The sequence below is a fragment of the Podarcis melisellensis genome (genome assembly GCF_964234715.1).
Source record: "Podarcis melisellensis genome assembly, chromosome: 6".
Classification (NCBI taxonomy): domain Eukaryota; kingdom Metazoa; phylum Chordata; class Lepidosauria; order Squamata; family Lacertidae; genus Podarcis; species Podarcis melisellensis.
In genome coordinates this window covers 80996370-81002681 of record NC_138538.1, presented here as the reverse complement: position 1 = coordinate 81002681, position 6312 = coordinate 80996370, and positions in this window count along the sequence as shown.

Genomic DNA, 6312 nt, shown 5'->3' with positions numbered 1-6312 from the left:
ATACTAACAGATGCGAAAGAAAGAGGGGGGTTTGCCCTGCCGGACTTGAGGTTATATTACGAAGCTGCAGCCCTCTGCTGGTTGAAGGATTGGATCTTATTGGAGAACACCGATGTCCTTGACCTGGAGGGATTTGATAATGCTTTTGGGTGGCATGCATATTTGTGGTATGACAAGGTTAAAGTTCATAAATTGTTCAAAAACCATATTGTCAGAAGGGCAATTTTCATGGTCTGGTCAAAATATAAAGACTTATTGGAGAGTAAAACTCCGAGGTGGCTCTCACCGATGGAGGCCAAAGCACGTAAAAGACTCAATATGGAGGCCCACTGGCCTAAATATTGGGAAATAATTGAAAAAATTGGAGATAAATGGAGGTTACAGAGTATGGAAAAGTTAAAAAACAAGGTGCGAGATTGGTTGCATTATGCTCAAATTCAGGAAGTTTTTAAAGCAGACAAAAAAGTGGGTTTTCAGGAGGAAAAATCGAAACTAGAAACAGAGTTGCTTGAGCCAAAATCCAAGCTAATTTCGAGAATGTATAACTTGCTGCTTAAATGGAACACACAGGATGAGATTGTCAAATCCTCTATGATAAAGTGGGCACAGGATTTGGGGCATAACATTATGTTTGAAGACTGGGAAAGGTTATGGAACACCGGAATGAAATTCACGGCATGTACTGCCTTGAAGGAAAACATTATGAAAATGATATACCGGTGGTACATGACCCCAGTCAAGCTTGCAAAGATATATCACCTGTCTGACAATAAATGCTGGAAATGTAAGGAAGAGGAAGGGACATTTTTACACCTCTGGTGGACCTGCCCGAAAGTGAAGGCCTTCTGGGAAATGATACATAATGAACTAAAAAAGGTGCTGAGATTCACCTTACCTAAGAAACCGGAGGCCTTCCTTCTGGGCATGGTAGACCAGAGGATGGTCAAGAAAGATAGAATTTTCTTTATGTACGCTACTACAGCAGCGAGGATTCTGTTGGCAAAGCACTGGAAGACACAAAATTTACCCACATTGGAAGAATGGCAGACGCAGCTGATGGACTATATGGAGTTGGCTGAAATGACTGGCAGAATTCGAGACTCGGGAGAAGAAGAAACGGAGGAAGTTTGGAAAAATTTTAAGGACTATTTGAAAAAGCATTATAAGTTGTATGAATGTTAAAAAATGCTCCTTTCTAGGAAGGTATAGCTTCAGTATCGGCAAATTTCTGAATTGATAAATAAGACACTATAAGACAGAAGTGAGGTAACGAAATATTTTTATTGTGTGGAAATTAAAAATTAATGCAATTGTATCGAAATGTTTACATCAGATAACACGATAAAATGGAAGATATATTGTTATGTACAAAACAAGTCAACAAATTGCTGAGGTTTTGGTTACACAGGGAATGCAGTGCTCGGGAGATGGGGGAAGTCCATTGGATTCATGGAAGTATGTATTTGAAAGTGGAAATTTGTTTATTAAAAACCTAATAAAATATTTATAAAAAAAAAAAAAAACAAAAGTCATCCATCACTTATCCTTAATGCTTAATGTTATCAAATCATACTGGCTCCCCCCAAATATATATATATATATATATATATATATATATATATATATATATATATATATATATATATATATATATTTCCCAGAAAAGATCATAGATCTAAAATTGGGAACTTACTTCATTGAAGCAACACCTGCAATTTTATCACTGGTAGGGATATCAAATGGTCTGATCCACTTTGATAAAATACAGTTTAAAATATGACAAGTTTAAAATAAACAAAGGGCAAATATACCCAAAGAAGCATTAGTGCAAAATATTTGCACACACATTTCTTGCTGTAGATGTTTGAACTACTAGTGAGGAGTGCAGCCTAAATAATGGACTGGTGCATAATTGCAATGAAGCTCTTTTTTAAACTACAGCGATTTTCTGTTCCTTAAAAAATAAAATAAAACATGCACCAGAAAAATGTTTTTTTAATCATTATATAATTAAAAATAACTTGCAAAAAAAGTTTAATGCTTTGATTATATTAATAAAGATGTTGATATGATTTATATTGAAATTTTGGATTTGTTCCTACAATGTTCTGACTATGGGCATATTAACACCATCAACATTCTTACCATCAATACTTGTGGTTTAATTTTTGTGGTTTTCAACAAAGCCATGTGTCATAATGTCTATCATCACTGATCAAATGTGGACAACTCTCTCTCCTCTGGTCTGTCTTATTATGTCTTACTGGTGTCTTTGGGGTGCCCTACTGCTGGAGTATACACAAATAAAAAGGGTCGTGCTTTGTTTTTATAGGTCACAGTAGAAACTCCTCATTGAATCATTCCGGTGCTGTCTTGTATACATACGGCACTACCAAATGTGGGGGGTCAATTCTGACCATGTAATCATCTCCTGCAACAGGGTGGTGGTGAGAAAATTAACCTTGCCACTTGACTGTGGACAAGAATGACAGATTTGTCTGTGACTGGGAAATGAGAGATCTAATTCTTCCCTGTCTGTGGGTGTGAAAGGAAGGACTGAATCCTACCCTGCTTGCAACCATCTGGAGTTTTACTTCCAAATACGAAAACTGAAATTTCCAAACAGCAGTGGGGGCTGGATGACATTTCATTCATTCATTCATTCATTGTCAGAAGGCCCAGTATACCTGAAGGAGCATCTCCACCCCCATAATTCAGCCCAGACACTGAGGTCCAGCGCCAAGGGCCTTCTGGTGGTTCCCTCACTGTGAGAAGCGAACCTCCCATCAGATGTCAAAGAAATTAACAACTGTCTGACGTTTAGAACACATCTGAAGGCAGCCCTGTTAAGGGACGTTTTTAATGACTGATGTTTCAATGTATTTTTAATATTTTGTTGGAAGCCACCCAAAGTGGCTGGAAACCCAGCCAAATGGGCAGGGTATAAATACTAAATTATTATTATTATTATCATTATTATTGCATATTTAAGAAGGAAACTGGAGAAAAATAGAAAGGGGGGGATTAAATTAAATTAAAGAAGGGGAGGAGAAGAAAGAGACCCATCAATGTTAAGCAAATATTGCTAACAATAACAGCAAACCTCTGTTAGTTCACATTGAGGATATAGTGACCATCTGTACATGTATATTAAATTAAGTATATAAGTTAAGCCCTCCAGATGTCCAAATGGAAATCCACATGAAACTGACTCCTATATAAAATATTGTTAGCAACCACGCCAATCCCTCCCAAGTCATGCATGGGATTCCAGAGGTCTGTCAGCATCACCCTTGAGCCAGTGTACCAACTGGACTCATGCACTTCAGCCCCGACTGGGCTAGGCGAGCTGGGTAGCACTGCCAGAGACCTCCTTTCCCACAGGAACTGGTCACAGTGCTGTGGACTCACAGCTTGGAGCTGAGAGCACCGGATTCACTGTCTCAATAATGCAGTCGTTGCGCAGCAGCGTTTTGCAGAGTCTTGCAGAGTATAAACCACTCGGTGAGCAGCTCTGTAAAGTATCTTCTTTTATTCTATAACTACAGCTATAATACAAACTATATACAGAGCTAAATATTCTGAGCATACATCAATGCTACTCTGAGTGCCTGCAGCTGCTCTTAGCAGCAATCTTATCTCTAAATACTATCTCTTGCACTCACTCTCCGACACACTGACTGACTCTCTCTCTCACACACACACAGAAACTCACTCACTTGACTAATTAAGTAGAGAGCAGTACATTGCTCCTCCTCTCTGTAGAGTCAGCAGAGACCTCAGGAGATGATCAGGAGATTCTTGGGTATGGGAGGTGTGAAATCTCCTCAAGGTCTTGGCTCTCAACTAGGGTCTGTGCTCCTGTGGAGACTGTGACACAGCAGAATATGTGAATAAACCATATTAAGAAATGTGGTTTATTCACATATTTACACCTGAGTTTGGAGGGAGGGAGGATGATAATCTCAAGAGGGGCTTGTTCCCCATAGCGTCTCCCCAGGCTTGCCTTCAGCCAGCCTGTCAAAAAATGGATCTCTCCCTTTGTTCTTCTTCCAAGCACAGCTTGCTAAAGACACTCTTGTTGTCACCTCACATGCACACCCCATCACCTTTGTCACCTCTGCCCACACTCTACATTCCTCTTAGATGGGCCATCCACACTTTTTGTCATGTTAATGCCTCTTTCCCAGGTGAGGCCCTGGCTTGGAAAGAAAGCTTCACCTGTATTTTACCACTGTCCTGCAAGCTTCTCTTCCATACTCCACATAATCAAAATCCTACCATTTATGAATTCCTAGGGTTTAGGAGGGTCTCCCCCCCCCCAAAAAAAACAACCCTTTCAACACCTCCAGATGTCCAAATAGATATCCACATGAAACTGATTAAATATGTTCAAATGTAGTCAAGCCACTGAGGTTCTCAGGCTGCAACGTAATAGATGGTGTGGGAACCAGGACTGCTTTCGGGGAAACTCACAGGAACTTAGTTCTGGCACCTCTCAGGTGGGCACCATTGCCATTCTAAGAGAACAAGGGTGGTGTTCATGGTGAGTTCCGGCACCTCTTTTTTCTAGAAAAATAGCATTGGGGGAAAACAGATGCTGTTGCTGAAGGCTATGTAAGACTGTGGGTTTGCGTGTCAAGGTCCCCAGGTCCACCCCAATAACTCACACATCACACAGAATTTTTGTTTAAGATTTTTGGCATAATTTTGGCCACAACTTTATTAAAATACAAATTTGTGAGTGGTTGCTTAGGCATTGGTTGGGACTATCTGCCCCCACCATGGGGGACAGACTGACATTCTGCACGATGCAAAAGTCAGAATGGGGGAATACACTTGGGGGTTACGCGGAGCAGGGAACCTGCCCTCACCCCAAATGCAACCAGGAGCTCATTGCTATGGCCCGAGCCCCCTTGACAGAGTGGACAAGCAATAGTTAGCCCCCAATTCCTTTAACGGAATCCCTTGCAGCAGCAGCATTAGAGGGGCAGGCACAGCCAATCCATGCCCCTCAACCAACCAAACCATAAACCAATGCCTAACCGCAACCTTATAAGTTGTGACGATTTGCTACGCAGTAGGCAAAAACCAAATGGCCCCAGTCAATCAGCCAGATGGACAAAATTCCTACCAGGCCCCCGCTCCAAAGCAGACGACCCCATGACAGGCATAGCAAGGTCAAAGCGAACAACCCTCTTCTAGGGAGGGAGGGACGGGCAGTCCGTTGCACGGGCGAAAAGAGGAAGCCCTAGCCTCGTGCAAGGAGTTTTAGTATTTCTGGCTGTCAATCAATAAATGGCAACATTAACTTCTTCCCAACAACAAGGGAAGCCCCAATCGCATCAGTGCCCAATAATCAGTTAGCCCGCCCCCAACTTTGGAGTGTCCTGGCGGCCCCCACCGCAAAACACGTGCTCTCCATGAAGGAGAACACGCTTTGTAAGATCTGTGGAGAGAACAGAAAGGGTTATTCCCTCAGATCTGTTCACTCTTCTGTCAGCCTGCAATGCTTCCAAATGGTTTGGCTCACCTCTTGGTTGCATTTACTTTTTCATTTCTACATGTGATGGTGTCCAGAGATGTTGCCTCCGATGCCGCTTGCATTCCCCATCATTCTGCACTGGCACCCCACTTTGGGCAGCCCTGGGAGCGTGTGCCAACAGCGGAAAAGCCAGCAAAGGAACCCGCAGCTTGGTGCACACAACAGGATGTGTTGCACAGTGCCCACAACATTACACGGCGCTCCGGGTGCTGCGCGCGCAGCTGAAACAGTTAACCGCCATGTGGGGTGGGGGAGGCAGTGGGCAGACAGCGCGGCAACTGTGCCGCCCAACATTTTGTCCCCCCAGCCCCCCTTTGTATGCCACTGTGAGTGGGGCGCTGTTACCCCTTTTGGTTGGCCCTGCATACCACAACCATTTTAAAGGTTCTAAAGGAGGTAAACAACTATTTCCTTTTAAAAAGTCAACAACTTTGGGGTCCCTGCCCCTAAGAAAAGGTTGACAATTCTGGGCAACCTAGGGGCGCCGGGTGGATTTTTGCACCTCGGCGCCACATATGCTTAAGACGGCCCTGTGAATAAGCTCAGTAGAAGGCAGTTCTCTCCTGTTCTGCTCAGAGTGTCTCCTTCATTCCTCTTTACAGACTGTAGTTTCAAGGATGGGACTGGGGCAATGAGAAGAAGATCGTCACCTCCACTTGGGTTGACTGTGTGCTATAAGACTGATCTCCTCATAATGCAGTGTCTTCCATTTTACAGAGTGTACATTCAAGAAGGGGAGGGGAGGGAAAGTGCCCTGCTGCAGGAAT